The sequence below is a fragment of the Hipposideros armiger genome, unplaced genomic scaffold, assembly GCF_001890085.2.
Source record: "Hipposideros armiger isolate ML-2016 unplaced genomic scaffold, ASM189008v1 scaffold_43, whole genome shotgun sequence".
NCBI lineage: Eukaryota > Metazoa > Chordata > Mammalia > Chiroptera > Hipposideridae > Hipposideros > Hipposideros armiger.
The window spans coordinates 3,669,156-3,696,792 of NW_017731393.1; the positions used below are offsets into that span (position 1 = coordinate 3,669,156).

The 27,637-nt window shown below is 46.6% G+C and overlaps 1 long non-coding RNA gene across 1 annotated transcript; it reads right to left on the reverse strand.

Annotated features, from left to right (window-relative positions):
- On the reverse strand, nucleotides 1-27,637 carry LOC109381003 (uncharacterized). Its single transcript, XR_002123609.1, has 8 exons — nucleotides 27,501-27,637; nucleotides 24,117-24,234; nucleotides 16,231-16,301; nucleotides 13,009-13,083; nucleotides 10,187-10,265; nucleotides 3,029-3,115; nucleotides 760-846; nucleotides 1-79 (listed from the first exon to the last, which is right to left on the reverse strand). It is a non-coding gene; the product is annotated as an uncharacterized LOC109381003 (long non-coding RNA).

Below are 27,637 nucleotides of genomic sequence, written 5' to 3' on the forward strand. Positions count from 1 at the left end.
CCTTAGTTCAAACATCTCAGGGTGCTCATCATTGATCCCGGGTTGGCGTTTTTTGTCTTCCTCTTCCATAACGTCCTTTCTGGGTCATTTTTTACATGCATAAATTATAATACAATCAATATCCATGAATCACAAAAGCCAAGAACACAATTCTAAGGTAAGGCTATTTGCACTTGTCCCACAGAGTTAATAAACTTGAAGTCTTTTTTCAACGTCTTTCTGGGTTGTACATATGGATTGATCAAGAGCCTATTATCAGTATCGACGCCATATTTATAATAGGCTTTTGCTAGTCTCTTTAATTTGTCCATATTGTAAAGATGGTAGAATTCACAACTATGAAGCAGCACCTTCCCTCACAACTAAAACAATGTAACTTTCTTCCATCTTCCTATGTCCTCCACCCTTAACAAGTAAACAACCTCGATCTTTATCAAGGGAGGGATGTCTAAATATAATTTCGGAGCCAAACTAAAATGGACTGTTATGTGGGCCTAAAAATGATTAATCGCGAACTTGGGTTCGTAACATATCCCCTTCCTTGGTCAACGGTTGGTGTTTTTACAAAATTCATAAAATCATAAATCACCAACCGTTGACCAAGGAAGGGAATGAGTTATGAATTAAGGTCCGTGATACACACACACACACACACACACACACACACACACATACACATTTCCAGTTATTTAAAATAATTCCTCAGAAATCCACACAGAAACTCCCCAAACCGAGAACATGAACTTGACAGTTACTTACATTGGTGTCTGTACTCTTCGCTGACAGAGACAACAACTAAGGTTGTCGCCATGAGAGAATGAATGAGCTGGCTGTGCTGTGCTCATGCTGTAAAGGAAAAAGCCAATTCTAAACAGTGTGTACTGGGTGTTTTTACATGAACGTGGCTCCTGCACTGCCAGGTTGATCATAAAAACCTGGATCACAGCACACTCCCATTATTGGTGCAAAAACTGCACTACTTTTTGTCACCTTATTTTATTTTTAATTTTAAGCAATGTAGTTAAGTAAGCGTCATTGAAGCCCACGCCCAACTCAAGAATAAGGTTTGTAACTAGCACATATGCCCAGGACCATACACTCCCTACTCTTAGCTAATAGCCTACTAATCATTTTCATGAACTGGACTTGCGCAGAATTGGGAAGATTTAAAACCTACTAATATGGCACATTCTCACCAATAATCCTAGCTTTATCTTACATTGTGATTTTATAAATTCTTTCATTTATTTTTAATTATTAATTAAATAATGTGATTATTTACTCCTCTTTCTAAAAATATATATTTTATAAGTATATAAAACATATAAATATAAAACATAATATAAACTCTCCAACTGAAACCCAGAACTGAAATACAGTACTATTATTACATACCCTTGTCTCTATGTACTTAATCTCAGTAGGAAGAAACTAGGTCCCAAGGTCCCATTTTCTTCACATGGACATCAGTAAGTTATAGCTTGATTGATTAGTCCTCAACTTTATTTCACATTACATGCTCCATAGTGTCCACTGTTTGCCTTCTCTTAAGAAATCATTTGAGATACAATCATATTCATTTAATAACTTATAACACTATAATAATTACCCAAAGAATCTACAGACCCCAAACTGGAACACCAAAAACACCAACAACTGTCCACAGGCTCATTACCCACAGAAATAACTGACTATATCCCGTTTTATTTGTTTTGGTTTTTTAATTAATTCAGTGAACACAATTAGATTGATTCCAACTGGTACCATATAACACATTCTTAACACTGGCCCATGCTTGCTACTTTCCAATTAGATAGCTATGTAATCATTTGTTTATGTAAACCTTTTTTTTCCTTCTTCTTAATCAAACTATCAACCAGCCACCTCCCACCACCCGAAAATGGCAATATGGACACGTAGATGCATCTGTCTACGTGCCTGTGTGTCTAGAGCTCCTATGTGCTCCTAAGGCAGTGACACTTTTAGCTGTGGGTTACATTGGAACCCACTGTAAACAAATATATTACTAATAATACTTGTTTCATGACATTCTCATAAATGAGCCACACATGACCCTCTTCATCTTCACTCACTTAACACATTTATTTATTCACGCATTCATTCATTCACTTACATCAATATAATCCACACCCAGGAATCACTAAGACCCAAGAGCCAGATCCCCCAAGGGCTTGAACTTCTGCTCTGAACTCTATTCCCATAACTAACCTCTTTCTAACGGACCTCAGAGTTTAGGGTGTAATCAACATTCCTGATTCATATATCCCAGAATTACTCATTACTGATCCACGCTCAACCCTTTTCTTCATTTATTTATTTCTACATTTATTTGTACATTGTTTATTAATCGTTCATGCATTATTTATTGATTATTTCATTCATGGCTTTACTGGTAAAAGTGGATTCCCATGAATCACAAAAGCCCAAGAACAGTATCTTTGAATGTTGCAGAGAGCTGTTTGTTTCCCACAGAGCTAATAAATGGATCTCTTTTTCATTAGACCTCAGTGTTGCACACATGGATTGATCAATCACCCTGTTTCATGCCCATACCATGCGTTTTACCACCCTCTGCTTGCTCATCTTTCACTTAATTTCTTTATATTTTAGAAATAGTACAATGAACTTGTCGTCTTACCCCACAACTAGAACACTGACAGTACCTCCTATCTTCCTAGATAGCTTTCTCTCCACGATTTAACAACCTGGCTCGTTATCAATAGAGAAGATTTCTGAAAATGTTGTGCAAAAATAAAATGGAATATTAAGCAACTGTGTAAATGAATGAAAAGCATCCCAACTTTGTTTTTCATGTACCTCAGTTGTACTAAAATGGATTCATTTTTAATCAGTGGTTCGTTACACACACCCACCCCCAGTAGTGGTCCATGCATGGCATTCTTTCACTTGATTTATGTTTGCAGTAGCCACTCAGTCCTTTGAAACAATTCCATGGGCGACACAAATAACCCCCTCCACACCAAGAACATAAACTCTGTTAACTTACATGAGTCCCTTTGCTCCTTAAGAAACAGAAGTGACAGCCAATATCTTCATCACCAGATAACGAATCAACTAGATGGGTATATTGTTTCTATAAAGTAAAAGGCAAATTTTAGAAAATTGAAAAAGTAGTGTAGACTTTTTTAAAAGAACTTAGTCCTGTTGTACCTAATTTATCATAAATCCCTGTTGTCATCACATTCCATTAGCCCAAGAATAGCTCCTTTTTATTTATTTTCTTAAATGATTAACATATATAATATGGTGACAACTACCAAATCTACATCCTAGTAGAATTAAGAGCTGTGCCCTTTCCAAATTCTGTCGATTCAACCCTACCCACATAAGTAAGAGCTTAGATTATCTTTTCCATGAGTCCTCAATTAGAATTAAATTTACATCCTTATTTATTGACATACTCTCACCAATGATCCATGCCTAACACTACTTTATGAATGCATTCATTTATTTTATTTATTTACCCATAGAATAACTTATCCATATTTTCACTTTTGGAAACAAATGTCAAATGGTTTAAAATACTATTATAGGTAACTGTCTCTATGTTCTTTACCCTAAGTGGGCAGAGTCTCAGTCCCCTTATATTTACATGGATATCAGAAAAGTAGAATGTCATTGTTCTGTACACCTGAAACTAACAATAAAATTTTTTTTAAAAAGTAGAATGAGATTAATAAACCTTTTTAATGACATAGTATCCTCACTGTTTGCCCTCTGTTAAACAATCTCTTCCTTCATTCACTTGTAATAAAATCATCAATACTCATGAACCTACATACCTCAGGCAAGAGTCCTACACAACACTTAACATCTGCCCATAAACACAATACCCACAGAAAAACAACTACACGTGGTTTTCAAAAATGATACTGATTGAGAAGAACTGATTTAATCATAACTCCTCTCATATAATACATTCTTCACATTTGCCTATCCTTGGTCGCCTTTAATTAGGGAGTTCTGCAATTGATTATTTATTTTGTTTCCCTTTTCTTAATAAAATTAACAACCATCAACCCAGAAACACTGATGCTTACATACATCTGCCCATGTTTTGAATCAATACGGTAAAAGCCCTAGGCTCTGTGAAGAGTGATTATTGGAACTCAGCTCCTCAGAAATGATTTAATAATAATTTATATCTCATTACAGACTCTCATAATTGGTAAATATCGAGCCCTCTCTGTCTTCATTCACTGATATGTTTCTTTATTTATTCATGTACTGATTCACCAATAAAGGAACCCATACCTAAGGTCCACCAAAGCCAAGAGCAAGGTGCCAATATTCCTGCCTTCACCTACAAGCTCAGGCCTCATCAGGCGGGAAATTAAATTTGTTTTTATAATGCACCTCAGAGTTACAGGGTTTAACCAAAATCTTTGATCCAGACACCCCTGGGTATTTATCATTGATCTAGGCTTGGGATTTTTTTCATTATTCATTTATGCATTTGTTTATTGATTCCTTCATTGATTGACTAAAAATTACTTAATCATATCCATGAATCACAACAAAGCAAGAAATAAGATGTAAGAATATTATGAACTTCTGTCTTTTGCTAATTTCTGCTAGAACTAATACATTAGATCTTTCCCTAAGGTGGACCTCACCGTTATACATATGGACCCATCATTCCTTATGCAAACGCGCACTCATCGTGGCCAGGCTTGGCCATCTTTTCTAGTTTTTTTTCAATTTGGTCAAATTTCAAATATGTAGTAAAGAAAACCCAGGGATGTCTCTTTTTACTTCACTAACGATTTTCCATCTTTCTTCATGTTTTCTCTCTCAACAGATTAGAAACCGAAATCTTTATCACTGGGAGAATGTATAAATCAAAAATGGTGAAAAATAAAATGAAATATTGAACACCTGTAAAATGAATGAAGCACTCTATTTCATCATTTTTTTTAATGGACCTCACTCTTTCCAAGTTGGATTAATCCAAAATTTTGTTTCACGGCACATTTCACCAGTGCTCATTCTTGACCCTATTATGTTATTTATTTGCTTATTGTTTTTATGCATTTTAGTGGTTCTTAAAAAACATTTACATAATCTGTTTCAATATACATTTTAATATTTAGTGTATGCTTTTCCCCATTTTTCTCATTCATTTATCCACTTTTAATTGATCCATTAATTGGCTAATAATACTACAATCAATACCCATGGGTCATAAAAACATAAAGAAGGGCAGCCAGTTAGCTCAGTTGGTTAGAGCGCAGGCTCATAACACCAAGGTTGCCAGTTCAATCCCCGCATGGGCCACTGGGCTGCGCCCTCCACAACTAGATTGAAACAACTACTTGACTTGGAGCTGATGGGTCCTGGAAAAACACACTGTTCCCCAATTTAAAAAAATAAATGAATAAAGTAAAAGATCCTTGAATATGCATGCATTCATATCATTGCTTTATAGCAGTGCTGGCCAATAAAAACACAATGCAAGCCACCCATATATTTTAACTTTTCTAGAATCTACATTTTTAAACAGTAACAGGTAAAAGCAATAATAATTGTATATTTTATTTAAGCCACTATATCCAAAATACTATCATTTCAACATGTAATCAATATAAATAATTGATAAAATATTTTATTGACTCTTAAATTTGGTGTGTGTTTTCCACATAGATCACATCTCAATTCAGATTAGCCACATTCCAGGTGCTCAGCAGCCACCTGGGGCTAGTGGCCGCCATATTGAACAGCACACATCCACAGGCTAATTTCCCACAGAAACATACTAGATGTCTTTCTATAATGATCAATAACATATAAATCAACATTCTTGCTACACAGCAATGTCACACTCATCACTGGCCTGTTCTTAGCCCTCTCTCTTTTAATGTGTCTATATTTCAAAGATGACACAATGAGCTATTATGAACCCGCCATCTTCTTCCGCAATAGAACACTAACAATGTCTATCTTCCTCTGTGCTACCCTCTCAACCAGTTAATAGTCTAGATCTTTATCAATTGAGAAATGCTTAAATCAACAGTGGTATGAAATTATAATGCAATAATAAAATGCCAGTAACATAAATAAAATGGACTTAGTGTATTTTTAATGGAACTAAATTGTGTTGAATTAAATTCATCATGATCCTTAGTGCATATCACACTCTCATCATTGCTTCATGCATGTCCTCCTGGGATCGTATCAATGCATAAAGCCATTTGTTTCTTTTAAGTAATACAGTCAACAGCCGTGAGCAAACCACCCACGAAAGAACTCTGTCATTTAATCAGCCTCCATGTTCCTTACCCACAGAGGTAAGCCCTCCATCATTACAGAATGGTTTATTAGCTCTAGTGCATTCATTCTGTAAAATAGAAATCGGGTGTGAAAAAGAGTGAACGATATTAAATTTTTGAATGCATGCTAGTTGTGAAATACTGGATTGATCATAATCCTTGGCTTGTGCCACAGTCTCAACATTGGTCCATGTTTGAATCTACTGCTCAACACTGACCCACAAATAATACTCTCTTTTTTATTGACTTAATTAATAATTCTCAATTATTATTTCAGTGAACACAGTTGAATTGCTCACCTAAGTAAGAATAAGAATGATGACTATTACCAACGTCTTTATTCTCCCTCCTATACAGGTGACAGCCTCAGGTAGGGAGACGTCACGTCATTCGCCCCGCAGGGTTCCAGAGCTGCGATGGAATGGCCTGCTCTGGGCCTCCCCTTCTCTCCATTTGCAAGTGGGAATGGTTCCAGCTTAGTATGTTTACCACGTGGGGAGAGTCAGCCTGTCTCTAGTTTGGAAATTTCAATAAAGGTGAATAACATCCAAATTGGAAGTGAATCATGATGTTCTGGACGTTGAGCTGAAGCTCTAGTTTTATGGACTTCTGGGATGTTCTCAAGAAATGCTAGTATTTCACGTATGGGCATGAAGTAAATGTTTCTCACCAGTCGGGAGAGATGTGGCAGGTATGCTGTTTTTCAGCAAATATCCCCTTAGCCTTCCCGATCCTCCCTGGGAACACTAGCCTTCCCTCCGCCACTGCTGTTGGGCTTGACCACATGACTTGCACTACCCAACGGAGCATGAGTGGATGTGACTTCAACCATGTCCAAGCAGAGGCTTTAAATGTGCTCAGGCGTTTTTTCTAGGCCTCTGGAGCTTCAAGCCTTCACTAGAAGAAGAGTATGTCCCAGACATTACAGCTCCTTTGTCTAGGGACCGTGAATAGGAAGGCAAGTGGGGCAGAGGGGAACCCAACCCTCAGCCTGGAGCACAGCTGCTGCAAGAGACACACAGACCCATATGTGAGGAATAAGTGTTGCTGTTGTTGTCGTTGTTATTTTATGAGCTGCTGAAGTTGTGGGTTACTTGTTACGCAGCATCATCAAAGTAATGACTAACTCACACATTTCCTTATTTTTAGGAATTTATTCATGTATTGATTTTTTTATAATATAGTCAATGAAATCACCATGAATGTACCATCAAACCCAAGAAAAACTATAATTTATGTTCATATAAATAATATATGTACATGTTATATATATGGCTATAAATTATAGATACATGACAGGTAGGTAGATAGATAAGATAGATAGATACATAGATAGATACATAGATAGATACATAGATACATAGATCTTGGATGGTTTGGACAGTTTTTTGTAATTTTTACCCATAAATGGAGAAACAAAGACTTATATAATAGACTTCAGTTGTGCAGAAACATATTAATATAAATATTTGATTCAGGATACACTTTCATCATTGGCCCAAGCTTCGTCCACTTTATGTATATTTACAGCTGTCTGTATGTTCCTCAGCAACAAAAGTAAGAGACCTTTTATTTATGGACAATAGTTGTGGTGACTTGTATTCATCACAAACTTTGGTCCATGACACATTATCATCCTTGTGCAGTACCTGGACTCTATTATTTTTCATTTTTGAAGTAAATAAATATATAATATCCATAAAACCACTGTTCAACCCACCAAGTACAACTTTGACAGTGAGTTTTTGATCCTTTCCCACCAAGATACATAGACCTTCAACATCAGAGAGATGTTCACAAAAACTGTGGGGCATACATTCAACGTAAGAATAAATAGTTGATAAAATAAATGAATAAGCCTATGTCTGTTTTTCATGAACGAAAGACTTATTTTTGCCAGTGAATCTCAGTTGTGCAGAACTGGGTTCATTATCATCTTTTTTTTATGGTACACGCTCATCTCTGACCCATAGCTAACCTTCTTTTATTAATCTATGTATTTAATTACTCATATTTAATATTCAAGAAACTCCCATTAGCCAGCCACTCAAAGCAACTGATAGAGTAGCCATTAGCCACATATGACCGATTAAATTGTATTAATCAAAATTAAGTAAAATTTAAAATTGAGTCCCTCATGCATACTGGCCACATTTCAAGCGATCAAGAGTCACACGAGGCTACCATATTGGACAGAATAAATTGTCGAACATGTCCACCATTGCAGAAAGTTCTACTGGACAGTGCTAGCATTCTCTTTACTCCTAGGTGATAGTCTAGCACTTTTTCTAATTAAGCTGAATTGGATTAATCATAACTCTTGATCGTTTATCCACACTGATTCTCTTTTGTTTGATTTTATCACTTCTAAAGAAGTTTTAATGAGCAGCCGTAAAACCAATCTCTGGCTCGATAAGTAGAACTTGAACATTATCTTTCATGTCCCTTTGTGCTCCTTGCTCTAATAGCCTAGATCTTCATCCATGGAGAACTGTCTAAACAAACTATGTACATATATACAATGACATATGAAACAGCTGGTGAAAGCAATGAAACAGGCTACATTATTATTTTGGGAAGTCAAGGGCACAGACCTGAACTAACTATAATCCTTTAATCCTTGAGCCATTCTCATCACCATTCTGTTTGGACCTTTCTTGGATTTTCTACCTTCATGGGATTATTTATTTAGTTTCAGTGCTAAAATCAACAAACAAGAATATTCACTATTTACTCCTTAACTGACACAATTTTTAAATGGATCTTGGATGTACAGAATTAGAATCATCGTAATTCTGGGATAATAAGATACCACTATCATCAGTGACCCATCTTGTCCTCTCATTTTATTAGTTAATTTGTTAATTCATGCCCTTATTTATGAATACCCTCGAACAACTTTCCAGTTGTAGATTTAAGAAAATTGACTATTCCCTACGTTTTCTTTACACACCGTATCCATCCAAATAAGAGTCAAAACTCTCTTTAATATTGCATGATTAAGTGAGCTATCATGTGTCCATTTTGTGCAACAAAAAACTATTGTAAAAAATGAATATCCTGGATCATTTTTAATGGCTCTCACTTACATAGAACCGAATTAATCGTCTCAGTGTATGAAACGTTGTCCTCATCGGTCTACGCTTGGCCCTTTTTTATTCTATTTATCCCTTTAAAAAAAACATACAAGAATCCCTATGAATCTTACCCAACAAGTAGGAAAGCACCAGTACCCTACATCTCCGTGTGCATCTCTCACTGAGGTAACAGCCCAAACTTCGTCAGGAGGAAAGTGTCTCTATAAACCACAGTGTATGAATTAACAGTATAATTTTATCAAAATCAATGAAAGAGCATAGATATGTTTGTTTTAATGTCCCTCAAATTTGCAGAATTGTGTACTCATAAATCTTGGGTCATGATACATGGTCTTCATTAGTCCATGTCTGACCCTCTTTGATTTATGCAGGTACACATCCACTTATTTTTAATAAGTCAATAAACCACTCAACCCAAGAATAAGAAAAAGTAACAATTATATTTATATAAACAGATATATGCTACATTATGTATAATGTAGTTAAACACATACACATATGTACAATATAATTATAATGTATATAGTTGTTTCTTTTTATTTACTCATTTCCTATACAGAGAGCAGCCCAGTTATATTATTTTTTAATGGGTGACAGTTATGCCACATGAAATTTACCACCCTTGGTTCATGATACCATCTTGTCAGCATGGAGGGAGACACCCAAGTCTGTATGCTTGGCCACCCCTGATTTCATTTGTGCTCACTGATGTTTAATAATGCATCCATACCCCTCCACCAGCCACCCACCCATAAAGCAACACTAACCATCACTCACATTAGTTGGTTCACAGGTCATTTTCCACCGAGGTCACAGTCAAGGTCTTCATCATTAGACCCACTCTGGGGTCTCCATTCTGTGGAACACAAGGCAGATACTTAGACAACCTGGGTATTTTTTTAATGGCAGTCACATGAGCGGCTCAGGATTTATAATCACGATCTTTGGTTCATGACACAGTCTGACCACTGGCGCTCATTGTACTGATTTTTTCGTCGAATAATTTTATTATGACAATGAACATGCACAAATTCACAACTCTAAGCAAAGAATAACAACAATTATAAGTATCTATCTCAATGCTTCTTAATCACAAAGAACCAGCCCAGGTCTTAATTCCTCATAGACTCAGATATAAAGAGTTGGAGTAATAATAATCTTTGATTCCAGATATAATCTCATGATTGTTTCTTACTTGTCTTTTTTATTGTTTTTACTTATTTTTTTAAGTACAACAAACACACACAAGCTCAGCACTAACCCAGAACAAAAATATCAATTAGTACTTATATGAGTATTTATATACCAATGCTTCTTATCACAGAGGTTAGAGTTTTGTTTTGTTTTAAATAGTCCACAATTGCACATAAGTGGATTCATCTCAGTCCATAATTCATAAAACATGTTTGGTCCATTCTTGGCCCTCTTTCATTTTGTCATTTATTTTATTACTCATCTAATTCATTTTTAACTCTACAGTAAATACACCTGGAGCCACCTTTCAACCCAAGTCCAATGACTGTTCTAGATACCTGTTGATATGGTTCCAACCCTCAGTCGCATCAGCCTGGAACTGTTGGGTTTGGAGATGGGGGCGAACTCGATTACTCATAACCCTTGTTTAAAAACATTCTCTTTGCTTGTGTATGCTTGGACCTCGTCCATTGTATTTACGCGGGTACTCATTTGTGACTATTCAGTGAACATCCGTTGAAGGACTGCTTCTCTACCTGCCTGCAGTTTCCTTCCCCACAGCCAAGGTTTTCTCTGATGGAGAAACCCCAGTGTGCCTGTTCTGTGGAGCGCAAAGCCCCACCAACAGGAAGAAAACAGCCTCGGCCTTTTTTGTGTGCTAACGTCAGGTTAGCCGACCTGGATTAATCAGAACCTTTTGTCCAAAACACATTCTCACAATTGCTCTAGTCAAGGCCTTTATTACATTATTGCTTTACTTTTGATAATAAAATTAACCACCACAAAGCACTCCGATCTCTTTTACTATGTCCCTCGTTTGTGGAACATTAATCACAATCCTTGGCTGGGGACCCACTCGTCATCCTTCCTGGTGTGCCTCTCCCATTTTATCACTTGTGAAAAGCAGTCCAATAACCACACATGGCCCCCACCTCCCTTTCTCCCCCTTCCCCCCTTGCTGCTCGCTACCTTAAATAATCACTCCGAAATCTCCTGTGTACCCTCTCCTTCCCTTTATACATATATATGTATATATATATATGTATATATATATATATATATATATATATATATATAACTTGATCACACATAAGTATTCTTGAAAAATTTTTTCATGGGCCAAGTAGCTTGCTGGGCCTCTGCAGAGCCCCTGTCAAGGGGGAGAATTAAACACATATGATTGAATTAAGAGCACACCAGGGAGTGGTTAAAGGACTCGAACCCAGATCCCTGGACTCGACATGCCATCTTTCCCTGCGCGCGCAGGCACGAGGCGGTGTTGTATACGATGGTTAGGTCCCAGATGCTCACACCACACCGTCTAGCTCCAAACGCTGACTAGCATCAGGAAAGCTAACTAAGCTCTGAGTGCCTGTGTCCCCATCTGTACAATAGTCACAGCACTGGCCCCTAAGCAGAATTAGCTGAGATTTTTTTTTATGCCAGAGTCAGCCAGGTAAACCCCCTCCCCACCCCGTCTCTGCACCCCTCACCCAAACCTTTGTTCCCTCTGCAGCAGCGCCCGAGCTGTGGTGCTAGACAGACAGACAGACCAGGTTCCACCCCAGCAGGCACTCACGAGCTGTGTAACTGCAGAGACGTGACCTGGCCTCTCTGTCTTGTGCCCCGACTTGTGCGATTTGTAGACTGAGGACTCCAACAGCCTCGTGGATCCAAGGTGAGGGTGAGTTGCACTACGGACAGTTCCTCAGGCAGCTCCCACCCTGCACATCCCTGCCCACCCCCCGCCCACGCCACCCACCCCACTGCTCAAACAGCCCCCAATCTGACTAGAGGGAAAATCATCTCGATGCTCAGGCCAAGCCGAGCGGCTCGGAAAGGATGGGCCTCAGGCGGGAGATTGCTGGGATCTGGTCTGTTTTGGACATGGCATCAAAGCTTAAACCGAGGTCCTGAAAAGCAGAAATCCGGAGGGATTCATTCCATGAAATGGGGCTCCCCCCACCCCGGGGTGTCTATGTCATGAGGTTCTTGATGTTCCGATTGCTTCCCAGAAACCAAAGAGGCCACCACCATGTATGTGACCTTCCTGACAAGACACAGCCAGCTTCCTGCCCGCCCTCCCAGGCTGGCCCGGGAGCTGCCCAGCACCCTGGCCTCAGAACAACTCCAAGACATATATAATATAAAGCGTACATGTATTATATATGTGCGCATACTGTAATCTATTCATAAATATGTCCACTTGGGGACTTTGATAAGGCCACTGGGCTGGAAAGCAGGCCCAGGCACCCGTCTCTGCTTTCATCACAACGCGGGGGCCCATCCCCTTTCTGAGCCTCAGGTGGCAAGAACCCACCAGGCTCCCAGGTGGTATGAAAATGAAAACATCAAGTTTAAGAGCAAGTGCCCTGTAAGCAGCGAGGGTCATTAATGCTGTGTACCTCCTGGACCGAGCGCGCAGCGTCCCCAGCGTGCCTTGGCATACATTAGCTTGTTGGATCCTCACAACAGCAGTCCTGCGAATTACACATAATAATCATAATAAGCCAATATTTATTGAATGCATACTCTCCGCCAGGCACCATGCTGCCTGCTGTGCAAACGTGACAGTCCTCTGGGGTGGGTGCAATTCAACAGCAGCTCTTGCTTGTTTCCCCCCCCCCAAAAAAAAGTTTTGAGCGTGCATTTTGTGTCAGCCATTGGTCTAAGCGCCAAGGATATGGCAATGAACAAAACAGACCCCCTCGGACAGCTAACATCCTTGTGGGTGGATACAGAAATAGACAACATTCCAACTAAGTAAGTGCGATGTGTGGGATATGAGATGGCGATAAGAACTACGAGTTGATTCCTGAAAAACAGGTTTTTACTGTGTAAATCCACTTGTATGTGGATTTTTTTTTCAAGAAATACTGTATTTTCTTAATAACATTTCCTTTTCTCTAGTTTACTTTATTCTAAGAATACAGTATGTAATACACATAACATATAAAACAGGTGCTAACTGACTATGTTATCAGTATGGTTCTGGTAAACAGTAGGCTATTAGTAGTTAAGTTTTCGGGGACTCAATAGTTATATGCAGATTTTCGACTAAGCAGGAGGTTGGTGCCCCTCACCCCTGTGTTGTCCAAGGGCCAACTATATGGAGAAAAATTAAACAGGAGAGGGGTCAATGGGAACAGCAGGAAGAAGAAATCTCACTGAAGAGGTAATATTTGAACAAAGACATTATTAGCCCCATTTTACACATGAGAAAATGGAGCCTCAGAGAAGTTAAGTGACTTACAAGTGGTCACACAGCTAGAAAGACGCTGAGCTACGAGGCACACTGGGAAGTCTGGCTCCAGACTGTCTTTTACTCACTTAGCCCCAGTGCCTCATCTCTGTAGTGCTGGCTCTGACACCCCCATCAGCCCATAAGGTGACTGTGTGAACACGTGGGTGAGCTAGTAAGAGGGCTTGTCTGACCTCCTACACTGGCAGCCCCAGGAGCACAGGGGTCCCCAGAATGCACCAATATTCCTGGGTGAATAAATCAACTTCCTTGAAGGCCTTTGGTGACAGTTCCCACAGGACTTACACAGGTTTCTGGGGTCAGCTCTGCTGGGAGCTGAGCAAACAACCAGCAGAGCCCAGCAAGGCAACACAGATGCTGACCCCATCTCCAGCCCCTTGCATGCAAGGGTGTCCAAATGTGCTCACCCCACCAGAACCACTTCCACACACAGTCGATGCCATCTCAGCTTAAGCTACACATGTTCTGCCCAGGGACGGGAGGTCACCCAGTCCTCCTGCCTCAAGTTGGTGTGAGACTCAGAATTGGTCCAACCAGCCACCCTCCAAACGGCAAGCAAAAAACACTTCTAAAGTGTTTATTTTCTTCCCTCTACACCCCCCCACCCCCCCCAAAAAAAAAACAGGTAGAGAAAGAAGTTTGGTGGTCACTTGGGAAAGTTGCCCACTGCTGCTAGAAGCTACAAAGTTAAACCCAGACACCTGAATTGTTCATCTCGCCCCTCACCTGCTCAGTGCTTCTCAGCTCCTGTCCGCCCTCTCGGTACTTCTCAGCACCCCCACGGAGGTGCCTTCAGGGGAGCTCCACCTAGTCATATACAACTCTCGTTTCTGTGGCTAGAATAAAACTTTCTAGTCTTAAATGTGTGTTTGCATTACTATTTCACTGCCTCCCTCTCCAAATGCAAACACATAAACCTCCCTGGGTGCCTGTTCAGCTAACTGTAAAACGTGAGAAATGATTCTCACCAGCCAGAGACATTAAATGCCATCTCAATGAGAACAGCTGTAACAATTATAATTTTAATTATAATGAAATATTTGGGCACTCACCACGTGAAAAACGTTGTTTTAAGCACTGTAAATGTTTGACTCATTTAGTCGTCCAATACCCATTAATCAGGTACTATTGGCAGCTCCATACTACAACTGAGGCAACTGAGGCACAGAGGTTAAATACTTGGTCTGACCTCACAAAACCGGTAAAACGGCAGCCCTGAGACCGAAACCTGGGATGTGGGTAACAGGGCTTAACCCCTCAGCAGATTATTCAAAACCTACCTACTAGATTGAGGCCAGGTCTCGGGGAGGCTGATTTGCCCTCCAGGCCTCTGTCTGAGTCCCTCTCCCCTTACCTGGCACCTCTTCAGGGTCTACAGTCATTTTTCCATCTACTTCCTTTAGCATTCAGTCATTACATGAGCTCCCAGACTTTTCATTAGACTCGATTAAGTGTACTACAGGATGTCCGCGATATGTCTGACCCCTGCACGTGTGATCATTACAGGTAGCATGAGCTACAGGTGTTGCTTGAGAAATAAATTTAGAGTCCAGGAAATAAGAAATCCAGCTCTGTGATGGACCAGGATGGCGAGTCCAACATGGGTGAACCTCAAGGAGCGCCTCTTTGTTTCAGGCACAATCATTAAAGAAAAGGAAATGGGGAGAGTGTGTGGGTTTGGAAGAAAAGCCAACTAGGGTTCAAATCCTGGTTCTATATTTGTTCCCTTTGTGATTTGGGGCAAGTCACTCACCATTCCTAAACCTTTATTTCCTTTTATCTTACTGGAGGATGATAACTGCTGGCATGGAGAGCGGCTGTGATGACTTAGAGGAGATACAGTTATGCAGAGCGACTGGCAATGGCCTGTTAGGTTCAGGGCTTACTTATCCATCCAGGAGCACCAGTGGAAAGGGGCTGCCTGCTGTGTCCCTCTGCGCTGTGAAAGCAGCTGAGACTGCGAGCTGACGCTGAGCAGCTCCTGCACCACAGCTGGGACCTGGTCCCTGTGAGCTGGCAGCCCACCTGTTGTCCCAGAGCCAGTCAGTACAGTCAGAGGCAGAACAGAAGGCAGGAGCCGCACCAGCCAGCTGCACTCAGAGAGAACCTCTATGCATTGAACAAGTAATCCTTCAAGCTTGGTAAGAAATCAACTATGCTCTCTCATCCATCCATACATCCATCCATCCATCCATCCACCCATCCACCCTCTGCACTTTAACTCACTCCCCCATCTTCCCAGCATCCATCAGCCAGCCAGCCAGCCATCTCCATGCGCTGACGCCCCTTGACCAGGTGCACCTCCATCCACTGACCTGACACCCCTCCTTCCCCCGCTCCCATGATGCACAGAAACCTGACGAACCTGGCTTGGATTCCTGGCTCCTGCTTCCTAGCCCATCTTGGACAAGTCACTACGTCTCAACGTCCTTTCATCTGTAAAATTAAGGGAAGGGAGATTTACTGGATGAGGATTTAGAGAGAGAAAGTGGACATACCAGTGCCTGGCCTGAGCAAACGACCATTCAAGGTCCATGCCCTCTGCTTCTGCCACTGGGCTAGGATTGACGGGGGGCGAGAACCCCTGCATCCCGCATGACAGACTGAGAAGTACTTTTTAGAAACTCCCTGCCATGTGTGGGTGGTGTGTATCCCCCGGAAGACACCCCGGGGCTGGGCGGTGGCCAGAGCAGTTAGGGGTAGTGGCCCCTCCTGGACCCACAGCAGAGGGTGCCATCTAGTAGACCGAAAACAGGTGGGGTCCCCTGTGGGTCCCGGGTTGCGGCAACTGCTGTCTGCTGTGGGACAGCTGAGTTGTGAGCAAACTGGGAGGTCCCAGCCCCCAGACTGCCCTGGTTGGCATGTGGTGCCTGTACCATCCTAATCACCCGGGGGGTGGGGGATGGGATGGGGGTGCTGGGCTACCTGGAGCCTTTTGTTCTGTGCCCGACAGGCAGCTCGGTGTACCTGCCCTACCCAGCTCCCCTCTAGGTTTCCAGGGAAAACTAACTCCAGCCGGCTCCTGCTTGCTGAGTGTGTCATGTGTTGGATACGGGGATGGGAGCTTCCCGTGCGCCGTCGCCAATCCTCTAAGTGACCCTGGGAAGGCCCAGGATTGGCCCCATTTTCAGCAAGAAAACTGAAGTTCAGTGAGGTTGGGTTACTCACTTAAGGTGAGGGTAGGTTTTCAAACCCCTGGATTTGGAGCTACACTTCCCTTGCCGAACCCCAGGACCCCTGAGAGCGTAGGAAAGAGTCCAGACAAGCGAACTGTAAGAGAAATGGAGGACTCAGTCGGGGATATTTGAAAGCTGAATACATGTTGGATGACATTAAGGAAATGCTGTTAATTTTTTAACGGTGATAATGGCATTGTGGTTGTGTTTTGAAAACAGAAAGGAGTTCTTTTTTAGAGATGCATACTGAAAAAATGCTCAGAGGAAGCGATGTGGTGTCTGGAATTTGCTTCAAAATAGTCCTGGGGGTGGGGGGAGGGGGAAGGGTAGGAGGCGGTTCAGGTGAAGGAGAAGGCCTGAGAGTTGGTGTGGACCACACCTGGGTGACGGCAATAGGAAACCTGTGTAACTGGGGATGAAAATGCACAGTATTGCTCTACTTTTGTGCTGCTCGAAATATCTCATAATTAAAGGGTTTTAAGTCAAGTAAAAATAAAGATGAGGCAGTGGGAGGGGGGGAAGCCATTTAAAAGAGTCAAGGGGCCCAAGGGTCTGAGCTAAACCTTGGGGAGCTGATTCATAGGGAACAAATGCCTCCAAGTGCAGAGGGGCCCAGAAAGAGGCCGGGGCCTGTCGGAGCAAACAATTCTACGCTGGGTGGGCTGAGGAGACAGGGAAAGGGTGGTTCAGAACAAGACACCCACCGGCTGCCCCCAGGCCCTCCTTCCTACCCCAGACCCTCCCCGGCCCCCTCCAGACCCTCGAATCCCTTCCCTGGCCCTTCTGTCCAGCCACAGGCCGTCTTTCTCCCTCCCGGGTCCTCCTGCCTCCCAGACTCCCTCAGAGCCCCATGCTCCCCCAGGCCTTCCAGCTGCCCCCTGAAGGCCCTCCTGCACCTTCCTGGACCCTGCAACCTTCTCACTGGCTCTAAAAGGGCCGAGAGCACCTCCCTTATCCAAGGCAGAGCTGGCCACCTGAGGAGTCCTTCCCTGGGGCCAGCTCAGCCAGGGCGGGAAGGATTCAGCTGTGTAGCTTTCAAATGCTTTTTTTTTTGGGGGGGGGGGTTTCCACAATAGTTGGTGCTCCTGCCCTAAAATGGTCTACACCAAGGTACACTCGTGGTCCTCGGCCCCCCTATGTCTTATAAGTCGTGTTGCCGCTCACTGACGCACACTGGACCCCAGGTTCACAGCAGTCTCTACAGACCCTGGACCACCACACCCCTCCACCTCTCTCCCTTTCTGGCCCTTTGGCAGCTGCCAGGCTCTGCGCCCTCAGTTTCCTGGGTGCCTCGCCACGCTACAGCCCGCCTGGAAATGCCCCACCTCCCTTCATTCCCCACTTTGGGAAGCCGGCCACCACCAGACAGCTCCCCGGACCCTCCCGGCAGCCGGCTGCATTGCAGCTCAGCCCTCTGTGAGGGAGGGGCTCAGCCTGCAGCCACCCTGCTCCCGGCAGCCCCAGCCCAGGGCAGGCTGGCCCCCTCACGCATCTGACGCAGTTAAAAGCGCCACTGCAAAAGTAAAAACGCCGGTCCCTGCTGGCTGTCTCCCCCTCCTCACTTTCTGGGCTCAAAATGTGGCCCAGGCAGCCCCCTTGTGGCATTTGGGGGTGCCACAGACTCTTGGCTGGCGTCTGGAGAGTTCAGACCGTCTGCTTCCATTGCACCGTGAGTTGGCACAAATCTTACGTGGCCCAAGCCTCCCCGATGCAGACCTCGGCTCACAGCCCTCCCTTTCCCGCCCCCCCACATCTCCCCCTCCTCCCGCCACATTGCAACTCTCCTGTTGTATATTGCTCTGACACGCAGACAGGTGTCTGGCCACTGCAGCAATGGCGGAGGGCGGGAGAGAAGGTTGTGGGAACAGGGGCTTTTCTTGCAATGATGTTTGGTTTCCATCTCCACCTCATAAATAGGGAAACTGAGGTGTAGAGGCTCAGAGTCCCCCGTCGGTGTCAGTAAAAGGGCTGGGGACCCTCCCCCCAAGAGCGGGCTCTAGCGTGGGGCATTTCCCTGTGGTGAGGGGGCTGCCTGCAGACTGTCCCCTCTTGCCTCTCTCAGCCATGGAGCCCTCATCCCCTCCAAAGCCAGTCCTCCCCAAGAGGCAGCTCTAAGCCCCCCCCACCCCCCCACCATGTGTTCCCTCCTCTCTAACTCACTGTCCATACAAACAAGACCCAACCCCTCCATCTGCAATCTGCTTGGAGGTGGGCAGGGCCCTCTCCACATCAGGTTAATAATGCCATTTTCATAAGCCTCTGCCCATAGGTGCTACCACCTAATTTTGAATCTGCCCTTCAAACGGATTGGGCCACAGAGGAGCTGGGAGCTCAAGCACCGCTGGGAGGTGCTTGTAACTAATCAATCCATCCCCTGCCCACCCACGCCCCCCCAGCACTCAGCACAGCCTCGCTGAGCAGTCTTCAGAGCAGGGTGTGTTGGGGAGCCTTGGACAGCCCGGAGTTCCCTCTTGGCTCGGCCTCACACCAGCTGAGAGACGGTGAGTGTGGGACTTCATCTCCCTGCCTCAGTTTCTTCATCCATCAAATGGGGATTCTGAGGCTGGTGCTCAGAGTTTCTGCCAGGGTGAGTCCTAGGCAGACAGCCCAGCTCAGGGCTTGGCCCCTACATAGGACTCCATAAATCTCAGCTGCCATCAGCCCCCCTTGATCCCTTGATTTACAGTGACTCACTCCCTGCCTCTCTCCCCCCACCAGACTGAGCTTCGAGGACAGGAAGCCGACCAGCGCTGCTTCGTGTCCAGCCTCCCACTCGGGTCTGGGCCTGGGAAGGTAGGTGCGCTGCGGTGGCTTGGAGAATGGATGCATGGATGGGTGGCTGCGTCCCAACGTCTGTGGGATGCGTGGACCCCGCTAGGCTTCCCTTCCCCAGATGGCCCCTCTCTAACCCTGGCCCCTCTAGGAAGCAACAAGGAAAGATGTTTCTTGCTGCTTCTCCCTGAGGTCCCTCGTGCTGCTCTATACAATGCAAATTCTTGCTTTATTAAACACAGATGTGGGCTTGCATGTCATTTCTACCGGGTACTGCATCTACTCTGAGCTCACAGGCCAAGGGCTGCCTCTGGCTGACTTGATTGGTGCGGTAGGGCCGGCAGAGGGGTCTCTGCGAGGCAAGGTTCCCGTTTGTATTCAGAGCAGGGTCTCGAAAAGGCCAGACCGGTCTCTTTCTTGCGACACTTGTTACATGCGCGCCTCCCTCCCCGGGTCCCGGCGTCTACTCCACAAGCATTTATGAAGTGTCTGATGTGTGCTAGGCTACTCTTATCTCCTTTCGTCTCACTTCAAATCAAGCCGGTGAGGGAGCCCTCTCATCTCCATTTCAGAGGAAAAACCGAGACTCAGGAAAGTACAGGGAATCGCCACGGTCTCGCAGCTACAAAGCGGGAGTCCAGCCCCATCCGCCTGGCTCAGGGGCCCCCAGCCCCGCGGCGGCCACCGGCTGATGCCGCCGTTGTCACCACCGCTGCTGTGGGCTGACCAGGGCTGCCGGGGCTCCTGTGGAAAAGGCAGGGGCTTTGCATAGAGTGTGTTCTCCCTGGCAACTGGCAAAGGGGCCATAAAAAACTGAGAGGGCTCCGAAGCGGCTTAACAGAGAGATCAGAGCAGCTGGACCAGGGAGGGCAGACCCGCGCCCTCCCCTGGGCTCTCTGCAGAACAGCAGGGCAAGGGGCTCCGTCCCAGCTCCCAACCTGCGGGGTAGAGGCGCCCGGGACAGGTGTAGACGGCCGCCATCGAGACGGGGACAGGGACCCCAGGGCTGACCCCACAGTGACGGGGGGGGGGGCTCGCTGTTCCACAGGGGAAGGGAAGACTGAGAGGGAGCTGGCTGCCTGCAAAGAGCTGAGGGCAGAGGGGGCGAGGGGCTGCGCGAGCCGCGGAGGCAGATGCAGAAAGCAGGGGAGGGCTCGGCAAAGCAGCTCGGTGTGTGAGCCCCGAGCGGGCTGCTCCAGGAGAGAGGGAGCTCCCTGTTACGGGAGGCATCCGAGCAGAGAGAGGCAGGCCGGTACTTGGCCGGGAGGCTGCACGCGGCTCCCTGCCCGGGCTGGCAGCCCGCACGTCTAGGCCTCTGAGCAGCTCCTCTGGAGCTAAGTCCCGAGCGAGCGAGAGGGGCTGGCTGCGGAGCAGGCAGGCTGGGGTCAGAGCGAGGATGCACACTCTCCCATGTACCTTGCCCTGAGCTGAAAGGCAGAGGCACCGAGATGGCTGGTGGAGCGCTTCTGTCACAGTGAGGCAGTGAGGGAGAGGAGCGGAGAATGGGGGTGAGTGCTCGGGGCCAGCGGTGGGAGGTGGGGGGCTGTCCTGCAGCCAACTCCCCATCTCAAGGGCCCAGCCACCTGGAGTGGCCAAGTGCCCGCCCCGGCTCCCAGGCCCAGAAAGGCTGGCCTGGGTCCTCTCCGGGGCAACAGGCTGGCATAGAGGGTGGGGGGCAGCCTTCCTGGGGTGGGAGTGGGGGATGAGTAGAAGGAGGGGCATCTGGTGAGTTGAGGGGCCGCCCGGTCATGGGAACAGCAGGGCCCTTTCCTGCAGGCTGGGCCACAGCCACTGAGTCCGCCGGCTGCTGGACCGTGACTTGGATGCTCTGGGGACCCATGAAAGCCCCTCGTCTGGGGACGGGCCGAGGGGCCTGCATGGTGATGAATGCGGCCCAGGCTGGAGTCGGGCGCTGGCTCTCCAGGCCCATTCATGGGGACTCAGTTCCCAGGAACTCCGGGTGGATGGGGCCTTTATCAGGGCACCCCCGCCAGACTAGGCTCTGTTCTGCAGTTTGTAAAGGAGTTTTCTTGTCTTTGTTTCCCGTGCAGCCAGCGTGTGTGTGTGTGTGTGTGTGTGTGTGTGTGTGTGTGTGTGTGTGTGTGTAACAGGCTGGCTAAGGGGCCAGTCCAGGTTCCTTGTCTGAAATGACCAGGCTGCCCTGGGTCACCCTCAGGGGCAGAGATGTACCTCCACAGGGTAGAAAGATTCAGGGAAGGTGGAGGCACCAGAGACCCAGGGACAGAGCCCCTGGTCACCGCTGCCTAATTGTCGGGCTCCTGAGAGCCCGATCTGCCAGGGCACTGTCAGCCTTGGGGTCCCGACAGCTGCTCCAACCCACCGTGGGGGGGCAGCATCGAGTTGCAGGTGGAGAGGCAGGCTGGCTCCCTGCAGACAGACAGACAGACTGGCGGCCGCCCCGCTTAGGTGCTGCTAGCGAGCCCGTTTGCTTTCTCTGAGTCTCGGTTTTTTGTTGTTTTCCGTCGTGGCTGTTGTTTTAATCTATTAAAGGACTGTCAATTTGAAAATGTTTGATAAAGTGGTATTTACATGTGTGTTACAGTCTCTACAGCATTACTCGGGGGGAAGGGGGGAGAAGAAGTCACGCACATAGAAATTGTACAGATAAAGGTTTCTGGTTGGGGTAGCTGGTGGCGCAGAAGAGAACTGAGAGTATCTTTGGTGTGGATTTGAAAAGTCGCCCATATGCCTAACCAGCCAGAGGCCAGGGGGCAACAAACCCGTTAGCCCCTGGCGGGCAGGCTGGCTGGGGAAGGGGCTCCTGTACCCCTCCCACTAATAGTTCCTCCTGCTCCAGGCACAGACAGAGCCCAGCTCCCTCGTCCGTGCGTGAGGAAGTTAGGAACGGAGTCTCGGCAAGAAGCACGGGGCAATTCGGACAGCAGAGGCTCCAGCCGCCAGAGAACAGCCCGGGTGTGAGACGTGTGGGTCTGACCAAGCCCACGGCCCAGAGTCAATAAACCCGAAACTTAGGAGAGAGGAGTCTTTGTGCCCGGTGGCCGAGGAAGTCCACTTTTGTGTAAAAAGGCATCATGCAAGTCAGACTTGCACTCGGTACGGCTGCACTGAGGCACAAAGGCTCCTTCAGGCTGGGCTGGGCCCAGGAGCATTTTCTGTGAAATGGAGAAGTCAAGTTCAGCCACAAGTTCTTCCAGGAATTAGGAACCTCTGGAGGCTGTAACCACTGTTCCTTCCGAGCCACCCCTGCCAAACTCTATAAAATACGAGCCTAAAAAATCTGTCTGAAGAGCAGTCTGACCTTTTATATATATTTATAAAAAAAAAAAATTAAAAACTATCGCCAAGCTTTTCAGAAGACCCAGTTAAAACTCGCAGGGCAACCCCTTCTGGGGCCCCCAGGAGTTGGGGAACAGGCAGGCGCGTTTCCCTTTGGGGCGAGGGGGGCAGAGGCTTTCATCCTCCTTTTTGTCTTCCCCAATGGGGCTCTGTGAGGCGCCGCCTGGGTCTCAGGGGGGAGGGCTAAGCACCACGGGAGGGGTGACGTGGGAGAAGCCACTGATTATTGCAGGGACTGCGTGCTGGCTACTGTGCGGCTGCGGATTTGTTTGTGTTATTTCTCACTGCGCCTGTGTGAGACTCGATTCCTTTTCTTAACATCAGGAAACTGAAGCACAGAAAATCTCAGGGGCTGTAAGTCTGGTCTTTAACTGGGTTTGTGACCTCAAGCCGGCTGGCCTCTTGGGGTGCCTCCTAATCACTCCCCACCCCAGGAACAGGGAGGGCACCAAAACCTTGAACATGCCAGTGACTTGCGTTGCTCCCGAAGCAGGTGAATCCCGTACCCCGAGGGTGATGTGGACTTGGCATCACAGCCCTCTACCCTAAAGCCCACGTTCTTTCTAGCACATAACACTATCCCAAAGGTACAAGCACCATTCTCAACCCTGTCCTCTCCCCGAAGCCGCCACCATCACCCCAGCTGGTGGCCCTGTTGTCACATGCTAGGACTTTCCTCTTTCTCCTGTTCTGGGACCAGCTTCATTTCCCTCTGGGGAAGAGCAGGCCACAAAAGACGCAATCAACCATTTCCAGCCTGTAATTATGTCCTGAAAACCCATCGCTGGCACCCCCGATATGCTACCACCCCCGAGCGATGGGCCCCAGTCTCTGGGTTCTGGGGCACGACACACACAGCTGCCAGCAGGCACAGTGGCACCTGGTATGTGCACCCAAGAGGGCAGGACTGGGCAGTGGGGGGCCAAGGCCAGCCTGGGCCCCCCAAGGCGTGTGTTTGCAGTTTTATGGCATTCTGAGGACTCACCAGGGCCACACAGCACAGCTCAGTCCTCTGGCACTGCCCATCACGATGCCCAGGGTAGAGTATGAAGTAGTTTTCAGTTAGGGGACGTCAGATCCAGGCAAGACGGGGGCCAAGGGCACTGGAAAGGGACAGAGGAAACGGGGTGGTTAACATGTGGCCGGTTTCATGAATTCTAGAAAAATGTAAAATTTGTCTGGGACTACAAAGATGTGTCAATGAGGCATCACTATTCCAGGCACTTCTTAAATGGGCTTTTGAACGTATTGGGGGTGGGAAAACCCTAGAGGGAAATAGGGGACGGAGGGCCTATGAGGCTGGGGAGCTTCAAAGCTTCGAGCCAGACCCTGAAGGGTCTTATGTGCCAGGCAAAGGCTCTGGGACCACGTCCCAGAAGCTCCGGGAAGTGAGATGGAGGATTGAAAACAAGACAGTGACAGGGTCAAAATGGCATGTTAGAAAGGTCGCTCCGTGAGAGTGAACTTTGCAACGCGTTTCACCCAGCCGCCCCACCTGGAAGCACTAGGGGGTAAAGGAACAGGGTTTGCAGGCTGAGCTGCAGTGGTGCTCGCTGTGGGTCACCGCTAGTAAAAAAATACATATATACGGGGCCAACTCAGATCTCCTTTTCTGGGTGTCCATTGAGCAGAATCGTGTTCATTAAAACCTCGGTTCGTGACATGCCCTCATTTATCTATGCCAGGACCACTTTTCATTCGTACTTATTTTCTTATAATATAACAAGCACCCATGAGCCTATGGCCCACCCTGACGATGGGGGCTTTGACCAAAGCTTCTACTGCACACGCTCTCCTCCCCCAGCACACTCACGGCTGGGGTTTCCAGCAGGAGAGGAGGGTCTGACCACCAGCGGGGCACACATACTCCGGAATATTAAACAGCTCTTAAAAAGAATTAAAGAGCCGAGACCAGCTATCTTCCAATGGACCTCAGTATTCGGTACAGAACTGGGTTAATCACGCTCCTTTGTTCATAAACCCTTTCTCATCACTGGTCCAGGCATGTATGTTCCTGTTTTATTTTGCTAATTTATGCATCCGTAGATTCATCTATGATAATGTCATGAACACTCGGAGCCCACTCCCCACATCTAGGCCTTAGCAATTACTTACACCTGCCTCTACAACCCATTCCCACGGGTGAGGACCAAGGGCTTTCGCGACGGTGACATAAACTCGGGTGTGGAAGGATTACAGGGGCTAGTGTTGTTCTAAGGAAGGACGTTGTTGCTCTTTATCGTCTCCAAGCAAATTCCCAAGTGAAGAAACACAAGCGGCACAAAAAGGAATTGTACCCTATGATATAGCCAATGCAAAATATGAACAAAACCATATACTTTAGAGGTCATTTCTATACATATGCAAAGACACAGAAAACATCTGCAACCATTACCCTGAAACCGAAAACTGCAGTTCATAAGGGAGGGCGGGGGAGGGATTGGAGCTGGCTTTGGCTTTTCTCTGAAGTGTTTGATTTTTAGTAATGGCTGTATTAATTATCAATGCATTTCTTGCATAATTCAAATAAACATATTGTGTGTGGGGTTTTGTTTTTCCACAAATTCAAAAGGAGGAGCATTTTGGCTGATACATGGGGAGTGGACACGTAAGCCCAAAACAAGTTCTGCAGACACAAGGGATTTATTTTATCCCAAAGATAATTCCTTTTTTAATTTATATGTTCTAAAGCTGGAGCCCTGAAGCTCCGAGTGGCGTGTCAGTGACATGAGGCCAGCAGGTGTGCCAGCCGGCCGTGATTTCACTCCCCACAGGCCCCAAATACCCTCAGAGCCACCCGGCTGGTGTCTGCAATGCACCCATCGGGGAGTCCTTTTTCCTTTTTGGCCTTTAAGAGGCCCCCAAAAGCGAATGCCCTGGCCTGTGTTCTCGGGGATTAGCTAACTGGAACGAGAATGTGACATGAGATAGGCCCAGGCAAAGGGGACCCACAGGCCTCTGGGGAGCGGCAGCCTGCAGCTCACATGCGCCAACAGCCGCATGGCTTGCTGGCCCTGCTGTGTCCGACCGCTCAACTCCCGTGTGGAACCCACAGCTGCCACGTTTCTTCCCAGTTTTAACCAAGAGGGAGTGTGGCTAAAGGACGTGGGCTATTTCTAACCTGTCGCTCCATGAAAATGGGAGCAACCTTGCAGGTCTCTGCCTGCCCCCACTTCTGCACCCCAACTTGCTGTCACAATTCCCTTGCACCCCAACTCCTGCTCCCAGGCCCCTTCGGCTGTCGCAGGCTGTCAGAATCCCTCAACAAGCACAGGGCTAAGTGTGCAGCAAAGATGGTCCCACTGTCACTGACAGATAAAGGCTCCCATCGAGGCACAGAGACCCCGGGGACACAAGGCCAGGCCAGCTTGAAACCCCAAGCAGTCTGAACCCTCGTTCATCTGCTCACATCACCTAGCTGGTTACTTGGTTAGTGTCTCTTCCCCCACTAAGCTAACACAGATGAGCCCTTCTAGAACGTTCCTCCCCTCTGGCGAGCAAGACCTATTTTTGACCATGGCTTTGTGTGGAAGAAATGTGAGCACAGGTTAACCAGTTCTCTGCCAGCGTGACCAGCTATCTGTCGCCTCCGCACACACGAGGCTCTGCTATTCATTACACAGCTTCTTATTTGGGGCTGGGTTTGGTCCTGGTGAATCCTTTGAGGTATCTGTGATAGTTTTCCAGATACAAGATATATTTGTGATAAGTAAAAGTAAAATGCAGTGCCCCAGGTGAAGTTACCTGCACCACCTCTGGACCGCACAATTCACCATGCAGGTGGTCATGCCTCCCTGAGGCTACGTGACCCAGGCCACGCCAATAAAGTGATGTGGTCGACTCAGGAGATGGCCCTCTGGACCCAGTCCTGACCCCCCCCCCGCCGCCCCCATCCCTGTTCCGCTTGTCTGTCCTCTGGAGTCTAAAAAAATGAGGAGGGCTTTCAAAGGGACAATAAGGGGACAGATCCACCTAAAATAAAAACCATTTTTACATGTGTTAAGGTGCCTGCTGCGTGCCAAGCAGTTTATATTCTATTTCATTTAAGGCATCAAGGCAATGCTTAAAGACAATTGTCCCCATCCTACAGGAGAGGGAGAGGGGGACTAACAGTAACTGGGGGTCCTGCCCTCTCTGCCCCCTGAGCAGTCCGCTTGAGCCTCAATCACAGATGTGCCAGGTGCTGGCACCCCTTAGATATATGGTGAGAGATTTTAACACCTCCCTTGATTACATATATAGATAAGAGTAATAGCGTTATCCTGGGTGTTTAGCTATAGTAAGGCTGTATAACCCCGTGCCCCCCACTCCTCCAGGCCCCTACCTCCCTCGAAAAGGCTGTCAATGTAACAGAGCAGGATGTACATACCTGGCCTGCTGCCAGGTCAGCCTAGGAGGGCCCCACAGCCCTCTGGCAGAGGTGCCATCTTGGGGGTCTGGGGCTGGGCCCCATCCTGGCCTCAGGAACCCACCACCAACTCACTGCCCATCTGGGGGGCAGTGAGC